Source organism: Eschrichtius robustus, chromosome 12, assembly GCF_028021215.1.
Source record: "Eschrichtius robustus isolate mEscRob2 chromosome 12, mEscRob2.pri, whole genome shotgun sequence".
In the NCBI taxonomy this organism is placed as follows: Eukaryota; Metazoa; Chordata; class Mammalia; order Artiodactyla; family Eschrichtiidae; genus Eschrichtius; species Eschrichtius robustus.
The window spans coordinates 33,436,274-33,449,648 of NC_090835.1; the positions used below are offsets into that span (position 1 = coordinate 33,436,274).

At 38.4% G+C, this 13,375-nt stretch overlaps 1 protein-coding gene and 1 non-coding gene across 12 annotated transcripts in view; both read left to right on the top strand.

The window, feature by feature from the left end:
- Positions 1-13,375, top strand: part of ERC2 (ELKS/RAB6-interacting/CAST family member 2) — a 973,185-nt gene that overhangs the window by 576,292 nt on the left and 383,518 nt on the right. The gene's annotated exons all lie outside the window — the stretch shown is intronic.
- On the top strand, positions 3,340-3,457 carry LOC137774342 (U5 spliceosomal RNA). Its single transcript, XR_011075863.1, has one exon. It is a non-coding gene; the product is annotated as a U5 spliceosomal RNA (small nuclear RNA).

Below are 13,375 nucleotides of genomic sequence, written 5' to 3' on the forward strand. Positions count from 1 at the left end.
TCTTATAATCCTTTGTATTTCTGCGGTGTCAGTTGTGATTTCTCCTTTTTCATTTCTAATTTTATTGATTTGTGTCTTCTCCCTTTTTTTCTTGATGAGTCTGCCTAAGGGTTTATCAGTTTTGTTTATCTTCTCAAAGAATCAGCTTTTAGTTTTATTGATCTTTGCTATTTGTTGTCTTCATTTCTATTTCATTTTTTTCTGCTCTGATCTTTATGATTTCTTTCCTTTTCCTGACTTTGGGTTTTCTTTGTTCTTCTGTCTCTAGTTGTTTTAAGTGTTGGGTTAGATTGTTTATTTCAGATGTTTCTTGTTTCTTGAGGTGAGATTGTATTGCTATAAATTTCCCTCTTAGAACTGCTTTTGCTGCATCCCATGGGTTTTGGGTCATCGTGTTTCCATTGTCGTTTGTTTCTATGTATTTTTTTATTTCCTCTTTGATTTCTTCAGTGATCTCTTGGTTATTTAGTAGCGCACTGTTTAACCTCCATGTATTTGTGTTTTTCACAGTTTTTTTCTGTAATTGATTTCCAGTCTCATAGCGTTGTGGTCAGAAAAGATGCTTGATATGACTTCAATTTTCTTAAGTTTTCCGAGGCTTGATTTGTGACCCAAGATGTGATCTATCCTGGAGAATGTTCCATGAGCCCTTGAGAAGAAAGTGTATTCTGTTGTTTTTGGATGGAATGTCCTATAAGTATCAGTTAAGTCCATCTTGTTTAATGTATCATTTAAAGCTTGTGTTTCCTTATTTATTTTCATTTTGGATGATCTGTCCATTGGTGAAAGTGGGGTGTCAAAGTCCCTTACTCTTATTGTGTTACTGTCGATTTCTCCTTTCATGGCTGTTAGCATTTGCCTTATGTATTGAGGTGCTCCTATGTTGGGTGCATAAACATTTATAGTTGTTGTATCTTCTTCTTGGATTGATCCTTTGATCATTTTGTAGTGTCGCTCCTTATCTCTTGTAACAGTCTTTATTTTAAAGTCTTATTTTATCTGATACGAGTATTGCTGCTCCAGCTTTCTTTTGATTTCCATTTGCATGGAATATCTTTTTCCATCCCTTCACTTTCAGTCTGTATGTGTCCCTAGGTCTGAAATGGGACTCTTGTAGACGGCATATATATGGGTCTTGTTTTTGTATCCATTTAACCAGTCTGTTTCTTTTGGTTGGAGCATTTAATCCATTTACATTCAATGTTATTATCAATATGTATGTTCCCATTACCATTTTCTTAATTGTTTGGGTTTGTTTTTGTGGGTCTTTTTCTTCTCTTGTGTTTCCTGCTTAGAGAAGTTCCTTTAGGATTTGTTGCAAAGCTGGTTTGGTGGTCCTGAATTCTCTTAGCTTTTGTTTATCTGAACAGCTTTTGACTTCTCCGTTGAATCTGAATGAGATCCTTGGTGGGTAAAGTAATTTTGGTTGTAAGTTTTTCTCTTTCATCACTTTAAGTATATCCTGCCACTTCCTTCTGGCCTGCAGAGTTTCCGCTGGAAAAATCAGCTGATAACCTCATGAGGATTCCTTTATAATTTATTTTTTGTTTTTCCCTTGCTGCTTTTAATATTTTTTCTTTGAATTTAATTTTTGTTAGTTTGATTAATATGTGTCTTGTTGTGTTTTTCCTTGGGTTTATCCTGTATGGGACTCTTTGTGCTTCCTGGACTTGGGAAACTATTTCCTTTCCCGTGTTAGGGAAGTTTTCGACTATAATCTCTTCAAATATTTTCTCAGACCCTTTCTTTTTCTCTTCTTCTTCTGGGACCCCTATAATTCGAATGTTGGTGCATTTAGTGTTGTCCCAGAGGTCTCTGAGATTGTCTTCAATTCTTTTCATTCTTTTTTCTTTATTCTGCTCCTCGGCAGTTATTTCCACCATTTTGTCTTCCAGCTCACTTATTTGTTCTTCTGCCTCAGTTATTCTGTTACTGATTCCTTCTAGTATATTTTTCATTTCAGTTATTGTGTTGTTCATCTCTGTTTGTTTGTTGTTTAGTTCTTCTAGATCTTTGTTAATCATTTCTTGTATTTTCTCAATCTGTGCCTCCATTCTATTTCTGAGATTCTGGATCATCTTTACTATCATTACTCTGAATTCTTTTTCAGGTAGATTGCCTATTTCCTCTTCATTTATTTGGTCTTGTAGGTTTTTACCTTTTTCCTTCATCTGTGACATATTTTTTTTGCCATCTCTTTTTTTTTTTTTTTTTTTTTAATGAGTGGGATTGTGTTCTTGTCTTACTGGTTGTTTGGCCTGAGGCTTCTAACACTGGGGTTTGTAGACTCTTGGGTAGAGCTGGGTCTTGGTGCTGAGATGAGGAACTCTGTGAGACCTCACTCTGATGAATATTCCCTGGGGTCTGAGGTTCTCTGTTAGTCTAGTGGTTCGGACTTGGAGCTCCCACTGCAGGAGTTTCGGCCTGACTCAGGGCTCATGAACCCAGGTCCCGCAAGCTGCCTGGGGTGGCAATAAAAAAAAAAGAGAAAAATAACAAAGTAAAAAATAAAATTAGACTAGGAAGCTAACAGATATGTTAGAAAGAATATAAAAATAAAAATATAGATGAATCAACAACTGGAAGGTACATCAGTACCACAATAGTGAAAAAGAGGAGGAGGGAAAAGGAAAAAAAAAAAGGGCGGGGGAAGGCCTTGGCTCTGGAGGGCGGGGACTAAGCAAGGGCAAGCTTGGGGTGGTGCTCAGGACCCTCAGGGCTGGAAAAGGCCCTGGGGGCTGTAGGGGATGGGACTTAGGCTCAAGGAACAGAAGGGGCCCAGGCATGCCCCCCACCCCTGGTCTCAGAGGACGGGGGATGTCACCTGGTAGTCCAGCAGGCTTCCTGGACTCGAGTGGGCGGGGAAAATGTCCTCCTCTCCTTTCCCTCCTCCTGTCTTGGAGGGCCTCTCCTGCCTGCCTCTCCTGATCTCCCCGGCCACCCCCCTATGCTCCCAAGGACCTACGTGGCTTGGAGGGGGCTTTGGAGGGCAGGGGACCGGCCTGGGAGCTCAGCAGGCTCCCCGGACCGAGTGGGCAGGGCAGTCACCCTCTGCTCCTCTCCCGCTCTTCCCAGAGAGTCCCTCCTGCCTGCCTCTCCTGATCTTCCCTGCCTCAGGGGCGCTGATCCTGTCTGGCCTCCACTTCTCCTCCTCCCTCAGTCCCCCTACATCCTACTGGTTCACTTTGGGGTTCCTCTCGTCTCCTTGGGCATCAGAGTCCTCCACCAGCTGCCAGCAGGAACCCTAGTTGTGGGGAACTGCTAACTTTGCATCTTCCCACACGGCCACGTTGACTCCCAACTCCCCTGTGGATACTTTCATTTCTTAGGAGGCGTTTCATACTCTGGTTTCTTTTCAGACCGAATAAGTCTTTCACCTTTTACTAAAGATTTCCATGGAGAAGGCCTTTCAATGAACAATATATTGAAGTTAGATAAGCTTCTCATTTAGAATGATGATGAATTTGTCAAATGCCTATATTTAGAGAAGAGAATTTTAAAGAATTTTGGTTAATTGAAAATTCCCTACTAAAGAATGTTTTTTAAAAAGTACCTTGAGAAGCCTGCCTTTTAATGTAGGACCCATGCAGGTATCTGGGGAGAAACACCCAAATGAGATCTAAGTCTAATATTGATGAGCGCTGGTTTTATCTTTCTTTAAAGCAGGGGGTGCTTCCATAAAACAGAGAGGCATACTCCTGTGAGAATCATCTCTTTTCTAATTGATGGCTCAATGGGCTTGGGTAAATTACTGCTAAACCTTTTTTTAAAAATGTCTGTTACATACAAAAGTAAAATGAAACCCCACGTACCCTTCACCCAACTTCAGCAATTATTCAACTCATTGCCAGTACTGTCTCCTTCCTATCCCACATTTCCCCACTCCTATCCCTGGGTTATTTTGAAGCAAATCCCAGACATTGTATCATTTCATTCATAAATATTTCAATATAAACATTCTTTTTTCAGATAAACATTTGTGACACCAAATTACAAACACTTCAAGATGGAGAACAATTCTAACGAAGGCTTCCCCCATAAGGTTGAAACCCACTGGGACCCAAATGTGAGAGGCTTAGATTCTAATTTTTTTTTTTTTAATGTTGTTATAAAGCAGCAAAATGGACCATTTAGTGGTATTATATAGGGAAATCAGAAAGATTTACACCACTTGACACATTCTTCAGTTGATTTTCAGTTCTGTTCATCCTGGCTTATGCCTAAGTCTCAGTGTTCCCAGGACTGATGTGATTACATCATGGGTAGAGTTTTTGTTATCTTTTGGTGATTATGGACATTTCTACACATGACTGGAAGGGTAGGCCTTTCTTGATCTTGTCTCTTTTCAACTTCTTGACTGCATGGTAACTCTTCAGGTTTTTTGAAGAAAGAAAACAAACAACAACTTCCCAAGTGTGACCGTGAACTGATGATTGGTTGCATCTTCTATGCCTAAAGTTTCTTGGGTATTGATTAATCGTAGCTTTTCTGCAGGGAATGTAACTGAGGTTAAGCTTTCTTTGTAATAAGATTAAACTCCTGAATCTCTGCTGAGGCCTGAACATAACCATTTTGCTTCTTGCACTATTTTTGTTAATGATGACATCTGCTTGCCCCCAGAAGCTCCATTTCATTGGGAAAAATTTTTTTCTGCAGTTGCTCTAGAGCATTTGGTCATTAATTAATTCAATCGTAATTCACTGAGCGGTAACTAGGGTCCACCCACTGCACTAGATGCTGACCTAGTCACGGCTCAGACATAGTCCCCATTTTCCCAGACCTTAACTCTAGTCTTGATGTCTTCATTATTTGAATGTCTTTTGTACATCCAACCTTGGTGATTTGAGGGAGCAGTAGAATGGTTTCCATATGCAAATATCGTCTTTGCCCTTCTCTCCCTCGACTAGGTTACCATGGGATATCTTCGGGTTGAACCATATTTTTGTCTTGGCCTTGGTATTCAAATCTGGTTACTCTACAGGGGAATGATTCAAGAAGGCATAACATGTGGGCCAGGAACTTGGGCAGCAGTCTCGCCCTGGCTGCAATAGAAGGTGGAGAGAGAAGGTGTCCCAGAAGGATAGGGAAATGTGAAGGCTAGGGTCTCACACCACAACAGACTTTATATCCATCACAGTTTGGTTGACAGTTAGCCTTGAGCCAAGCAAGACTGCATGGTGACAATTAAGTGTCATCATGGGAACTTAGTGTTTCATATTACCAGCATGTCCTCTCATCTGGTGATGTTCCCTAAACTCCTCAACAGCATCTCTGAGAAGGAGTCCTTTAACCTCTACCTGGCACCAGCATTGACAAGGAATACATTAGCACAAGGGTCAAGAGCCTGGGCTTTGAGGGGAAAGATGACTTGGATTTAAATCTCTGCCTTGCCACTTCCTCTACTGGCACTGTGACATTGACAAGTGTATAAATGACGTTACCTTGCCTGTGGAGTTTCTCTGATGATTAAATGAGTTAATACATATAAAACACTTAGGATAGATCTGATACTTAGTAACTCTTAATAAATCTACTCCTCAGTGTTCTCTCTTCAGAGAACTCTCCCTTAAATGTTTGCCTTTTGTTGTACTATAATAACTTTCTTCATCATTTCACCCTCTTGCTTTTTTAGTTCTTTTACATTTTGCTTTTTGAGGCTGCTTAAGCATTTAGACCTTCTTTATAATTCTTGAGTATTTAAGGCCGTTCTCCTGTCTTGTCCTGTCCCCAGTACCCTCCATGCTGTAGAACCTTGTTATCTCCAAAGTACCCAGTTCTTCTTTCTCTTCTTCTTGTAACAGGTTTACAGGACCCTCAGTATTCTAACCCATCTCCATTCGATATTCTGTGGATTCTTTTTTTGTGTATTCTACAGTTAGTCACTGGGCACTTTCTATGGACAGGGCACTGAGTCTGACCCTGGTGACATGGTCCCTACCTAGTGAAGCTCATGCACTAATGAGGAAGATGGAGTAAGTACTCTGATAAGGAAGGTTCTGGGGGGTATTGGGACATCTAATCCAGATTGGAAGGCAGCATGAAGGTTTAGGGAAGCTTCCAGGAGGAATAAATGGCTGATGTGAGACCTAATGGGTGAGAGAAGTGAGCCAGGTAATGAAGGGGGATATGAGGAGTGTTTCATATGGGACTTACAATCAAATACAATATTTAAATGGCCAATTAAAATAATGCAGTGATTAAATAGATTGGGTCCTGCCAAAAGCCCAAAACAGCTCTGGAAGCTTCTGCTGGAAAATGGCCACTTACATGGGGAAGGGGATCAAAATGTCACCCCCAGAAGTATGCAATAATAGCTAACCTTCTACCACATCATCCTTGACTCCTAACCTTATCTTTGCCTTAAAACAAATAGTTTCCCTGCAAGCAGGTTAGAGCCCCCTTTTCCCTCCATTCTCACATTCTTCTTGACATGTGGCCATTGAAAGTTGGCTACTAACCCAAGTCATTTTTCCCAACCTGCCATTAGAGATGCTATCTCCACAATGTATAGTAACATTGCTTACATTCACATTGGTCAACTGTAATTGAATATGAAATTTTCAGCATTACCTTTCCTTCATGATGGTGTTGGAAATAATTTATATGTTTATAATAAGAAGGGATTTTTTAAAAAATAAGGTACACAATGAAAGGGGTTCCCAGAACTGGTCTGGAATTTTTCAGGGAGATATTGAGCATGGAAAATATTTAAAACTCCAGCTTGGAGTTTGCTGTTTAATGCACCTAAAAGTGTATACATGAAACTCTGTGGCAGCAAACTTGAACCACTTCATCCCATAACCAAATGTTTTATTATTTTAATATTTGAAATAATACAAAAAATTTACCAAAAGAATATAAAACCTTAGGAAGAAAAGAGTTGATTCCTGCCAAGGCGGACCTCAGCCAGATTGAGCCTCTACCCCTTAACATCTCGAAAACATGCTTTCTTCTTTAAGCTTTATTAACTGAGGAAATAATGATGATCAAAATGGGATGGTGTTTTTATTAAGCAGCAGCCAGTGGAAGACCAGGAGAGCCTCAGCCTCTGATGTCAAAGTCCACAGGGCAAGGGCTCTCCAAAATCAGCTGGGAGAGAAGGAGAGCTGGCTTCTGTTGCCAAGGATTGCTTTTGTTTTCTTTCTTTGTAAACTGACTGAATTATGCCCTTGTCTCCTGAACTGTCTTAGCATCATTTCCTTGGGCCTCAGTGGCACCCAGAACAGAACTGATCAACTACAGGCTCCTGGGTTCTTAAATCCAACCAACAGACCATTTCCAGGAATGCAGCAGATGTTCCTGCATCTTAGACACAGGTCATATTATCTCCAGCTTGCCACACCTGCAGGGCAAAGCCTGCCTATTGGAGATGCAGGGCTTCATTGTACATGTGTATTTGTGTACAGACCACACACACATTACTCGTGCTTTCTGATAAAACTCAGAGGAGGTATAGAGGCTACTTCATTTATAGATTAAGGAACCACTAAATTCATCTTTAATATGTTGAAATGTACACAGGGTCAGTAAGGCAGGAGAGAAGAGGAGGATGTATGTTATCATCATGGAAGGGTCAACCGAATATAGAAAATTATCTGTAATAAATCAGAAATTCTATGATTGCTACATATTTTAAACAGTATAATGGATTGGATGATGTAGATTCATTGTGTTATTATTATTCAAGATAAGACTAGTAAATTATATTTGTGTAGAGCTTTGTAATTATAAAAATGCTTTCTTCTTGTATAACATTTTCAAGTGACTAATGGCAGTGAAGTTACATCTCTTTTCATATCTGAAAAATCAAGTATAAGTAATACTTATTTTGAAAGAGACTTCTCTTTTTAAAAACAGAAATTAAATGTGCATATTATAAGAATACTGACTAGCAACAAGAAGAAAGCATTTACCCAAGAAAAAGAGTTGACATTTTGATTTTTTTTTCTAGTCTCTTTTTCCTTTCCTACATTTTGCATAGTCATGATTGTACTGTTACTATTTTCTCTCATTTTTTTTCATTTACATGGAGTAATGTTTCTCATTCTACAGTTAGTATAAATTTTTTTGCAAAATTGAAAATGGTAGGAATAGTGCATATACAGTCACTGTGGGAGAAGGGAATCCTTATAGTTTGGTTAGGAACTATGGACAGGGTTTAACTATTCAAATTAAATCATAAAACACTTATTGAGTACCTACCTACCACATGCCAGGCTCAATTCTCGGCACTGTGTGTGGGCAGTGGGATGGTGGTGGCTGGTAAAGGGCTATGAAAATGACTAAGAACTATAGCAGATGCTTTCAGTGAGCTTACACTTTAGTTAAGAGGAGAATTAAGAAAGGAAATTAATAGGTAAATAAGGGAGAATAGTAGTTAGGAAGGAACTTAGAAAAGAAGGGAGGAAAGGAATTGACCAGGGGGGCAGGGACAAAAGAAGAAAAGAGGAAGGAAGGAAGGAAAAGGAAGGAAGGGAAGATTGGAGGAACCAAGGGAAGGAGGGAGGGATGGAAGGAAGGAGGGAGGGAAGAAGAAGAAATGACACCAAAACCCAAGAAACCATAAACACCTATTGAATTTCAATATTCAGATTATAGAAATCATTTAAGGCAATGAAAAATATCACAGGACAGTATAAAATCAAAATTTCAAAAAATTTATCAAGATTAACAGTATCTTGATGGTAAACAGTCATTTTAACTTCTCTAGATTCCTCTGTGTAAAATTCTCAGGACATCTTGAATGCCAGGTTTCTCTCTGAAATACTCATGATAAAGCATACTTGAGTATTGTTGCAATTGAAGAAGAAACTATTGCTAATGTGTATATGAGGTATACAAAAAAATGTGTGGACTATCTACTTCTGAAAACTGGAAGCTATGTAAAGGGCTCTCTCATGCCATATACAAGAATTAACTCAATATAGATCACAGACCTAAATGTAAGCATTAGAACTATAACACTCCTACAGTAAAACGTAGGTATAAATCTTTGTGACCTTGGGTTAGACAGAGCCTTTTTAGATATGACACCAAAAGCATAGACAACTAAAGAAAAAAATAAATTGGACTTCATCAAAATTAAATACTTCTGTGCTTCAAATGACACTATCAAGAAAAGACAATCCACAAAATGGGAGAAAATATTTGCAAACATATCTGGTAAAGGACTTGCATCCAGAATATATAAAGAACTCTTACAACCCAACAATAAAAATTCAAGTAACTCAATTTTAAAAAGGCAAAGGATTTGAATAGACATTTCTCTCAAAGAAGATATACAAATGGCCTATAAGTACGTGAAAAGATGCTCACTATCTTTAGCCTTTAGGGAAATATAAATAAATATAAATCAAAACCACAACGAGACACCACTTCACACCCACGAGGATGGCTGTAATAAAAAAGACAGACAATAACAAGTGTCGATAATGATGTGGAGAAACTGGAACCCTCATACATTGACGATGAGCTTGTAAAGTGGTGTGGCCACTTTGGAAACACAGCTTGGTAGTTCTCTGGAATGTTAAACACAGAGTTCTCATGTGAAACAGCAATTCCACTCCTAGGTACATACCGAAAGGAAATGAAAACATATATCCACACAAAAACTTGTACATGAATGTTTCAGCTGGATTATGAATAATAGCCAAAAGATAGAAACAACCCAAATGGATGAATTGATGATAAATGCATACACAAAATGAGGTATATCCATATATGAACTGTTATTTGACAATAAAAAGAAATGAAGTACTGATAGATTCTTTAACATGTAAGAACCTTGAAAACATCATGCTAAGTAATAAGAGCCAGGCTCAAAAGACCACATATTGTATGATCCATTTTATATGCAAATACGCAAATGTACAGAGACTGAAAATAGATTAGTGGTTGCCTAGGGCTGGGGGGAAGAAGCGGAGGATGACTGCTAATGGTATAGAGTTCTGTTGGGGTAATGCAAATTTTCTAAAGTTTGATTGTGGTGATGGGTTCACAACTGAATATACTAAAACTCATTTACTTGTACCCTTTAAATGGGTGAATTGTGTGATATGTGAATTATATCTCAATAAAGCTATTAAAAGGGGGGCTCTGCATAGTGTTGTGAAATCTACCTGACTCAGTGCTAGGAGCTGAAAGTAGGGAGAGAGGATTGCATAACTAAGACATTGTGTTATAACCTATACATGTACAAAGGACTTTTTCAGTGGTTCCACAGAGGTGAGAGAGCAATTCATTTAGCCTGTGAGGTGGGGAGAACTTTGAGGAGTGATGTTTAAACTAAGTATTAAAGATTGATAGAAGTTCAATGCATAAAAGAGTGAAAGTATCTTAGGGACATGGGTAAAAAGAACTAAGTAAGGACTTATTAAATAGGAGATATGGTGATAATGGTGGTGGTGGTGATGATGACCCAATGATGATAGTCATGGTTGTGGTGATGGTAATGTTGAAGGTAATGATGGTGCTGATGATGGAGATAACAACAATGATGATGGTGGTAATGGCGGTTGTGGAGATGATTTTGTTTTTTAATGTCTTTATTGGAGTGTAATTGCTTTACAATGGTGCGTTAGTTTCTGCTTTATAACAGAATGAATCAGCTATACATATACATATATTCCCATATCTCCTCCTTCTTGCATCTCCCTCCCACCCTCCCTATCCCACCTCTCTAGGTGGTCACAAAGCACCGAGCTGACCTCCTTGTGCTATGCGGCTGCTTCCCACTAGCTATCTGTTTTACATTTGGTAGTATATATAAGTCCATGCCACTCTCTCACTTTGTCCCAGCTTACCCTTCCCCCTCCCTGTGTCCTCAGGTCCAATCTCTACATCTGCGTCTTTATTCTTGTCCTGACCCTAGGTTCTTCAGAACCTTTTTTTTTTTTTTTTTTAAGATTCCATATATATGTGTTAGCATACGGTGTTTGGTTTTTTTTTTGGAAACCAAGGAATAATTTATTTGAACACTGATAATAATTATATTATAATTTTGGCTAAAACATTTTAAGAAAAACATTGTTTTTATGTAGTAGGCACTTTTTAATTTGACTCCTTTTATTTATTTATTTATTTGAATTTTATTTATTTTTTCATACAGCACGTACTTATTAGTTATCCATTTTATACATATTAGTGTATATATATCAATCCCAATCTCCCAATTCATCACAGCACCACCACCACTACCCCCCGCTGCTTTCCCCCCTTGGTGTCATACGTTTGTTCTCTACATCTGTGTCTCAGTTTCTACCCTGCAAACCGGTTCATCTGTACCATTTTTCTAGGTTCCACATATATGCGTTAATATACAATATTTGTTTTTCTCTTTCTGACTTACTGCACTCTGTATGACAGTCTCTAGATCCATCCACGTCTCTACAAATGACCCAATTTCATTCCTTTTTATGGCTGAGTAACATTCCATTGTATATATGTACCACATCTTCTTTATCCATTCGTCGGTCGATGGTCATTTAGGTTGCTTCCATGACCTGGCTATTGTAAATAGTGCTGCAATGAACGTTGGGGTGCATGTGTCTTTTTGAATTATAGTTTTCTCTGGGTATACGCCCAGTAGTGGGATTGCTGGGTCATATGGTAATTCTATTTTTAGTTTTCTAAGGAACCTCCATACTGTTTTCCATAGTGGCTGTATTAGTTTACATTCCCACCAACAGTGCAAGAGGGTTCCCTTTTCTCCACACCCTCTCCATCATTTGTTGTTTGTAGATTTTCTGATGCCCATTCTAACTGGGGTGAGGTGATACCTCATTGTAGTTTTGATTTGCATTTCTCTAATAATAAGTGATGTTGAGCAGCTTTTCATGTGCTTCCTGGCCATCTGTGTGTCTTCTTTGGAGAAATGTCTCTTTGGGTCTTCTGCCCATTTTTGGATTGGGTTGTTTGTTATTTTAATATTGAGCTGCATGAGCTGTTTATATATTTTGGAGATTAATCCTTTGTCCGTTGATTCGTTTGCAAATATTTTCTCCCATTCTGAGGGTTGTCTTTTTGTCTTGTTTGTAGTTTGCTTTGCAAAAGCTTTTAAGTTTCATTAGGTCCCGTTTCTTTATTTTTGTTTTTATTTCCATTACTCTAGGAGGTGGATCAAAAAAGATCTTGCTGTGATTTATGTCAAAGAGTGTTCTTCCTATGTTTTCCTCTAAGAGTTTTATAGTGTCCGGTCTTACATGTAGGTCTCGAACCCATTTTGAGTTTATTTTTGTGTATGGTGTTAGGGAGTGTTCTAATTTCATTCTTTTACATGTAGCTGTCCAGTTTTCCCAGCACCACTTATTGAAGAGACTGTCTTTTCTCCATTGTATATCCTTGCCTCCTTTGTCATAGATTAGTTGACCATAGGTGCGTGGGTTTATCTCTCGGCTTTCTATCTTGTTCCATTGATCTATGTTTCTGTTCTTGTGCCAGGACCATATTGTCTTGATTACTGTAGCTTTGTAGTATAGTCGGAAGTCAGGGAGCCTGATTCCTCCAGCTCCGTTTTTTTCCCTCAAGACTGCTTTGGCTATTCGGGGTCTTTTGTGTTTCCATACAAATTTTAAGATTTTTTGTTCTAGTTCCGAAAAAATGCCATTGGTAATGTGATAGGGATTGCATTGAATCTGTAGATTGCTTTGGGTAGTAGAGTCATTTTCACAATGTTGATTCTTCCAATCCAAGAACATGGTATATCTCTCCATCTGTTGGTATCATCTTTAATTTCTTTCATCAGTGTTCTGTAGTTTTCTGCATACAGATCTTTTGTCTCCTTAAGTAGATTTATTCCTAGGTATTTTATTCTTTTGGTTGCAGTGGTAAATGGGAGTGTTTCCTTAATTTCTCTTACAGATTTTTCATCATTAGTATATAAGAATGCGAGAGATTTCTGTGCATTAATTATGTATCCTGCTCCTCTACCAAGTTCATTGATCAGCTCTAATAGTTTTCTGGTAGCATCTTTAGGATTCTCTATGTATAGTATCATGTCATCTGCAAACAGTGACAGCTTTACTTCTTCTTTTCTGATTTGGATTCCTTTTACTTCTTTTTCTTCTCTGATTGCTGTGGCTAAAACTTTCAAAAGTATGTTGAATAATAGTGGTGAGAGTGGACATCCTTGTCTTGTTCCTGATCTTAGAGGAAATGCTTTCAGTTTTTCACCATTGCAAATGATGTTGGCTGTGGGTTTGTCGTATATGGCCTTTATTATGTTGGGGTAAGTTCCCTCTATGCCTACTTTCTGGAGAGGTTTTATCATAAGTGGGTCTTGAATTTTGTCAAAAGCTTTTTCTGTATCTAGTGAGATGATCACATGGTTCTTCTCCTTCAATTTGTTAATATGGTTTATCACATGGATTGATTTGCA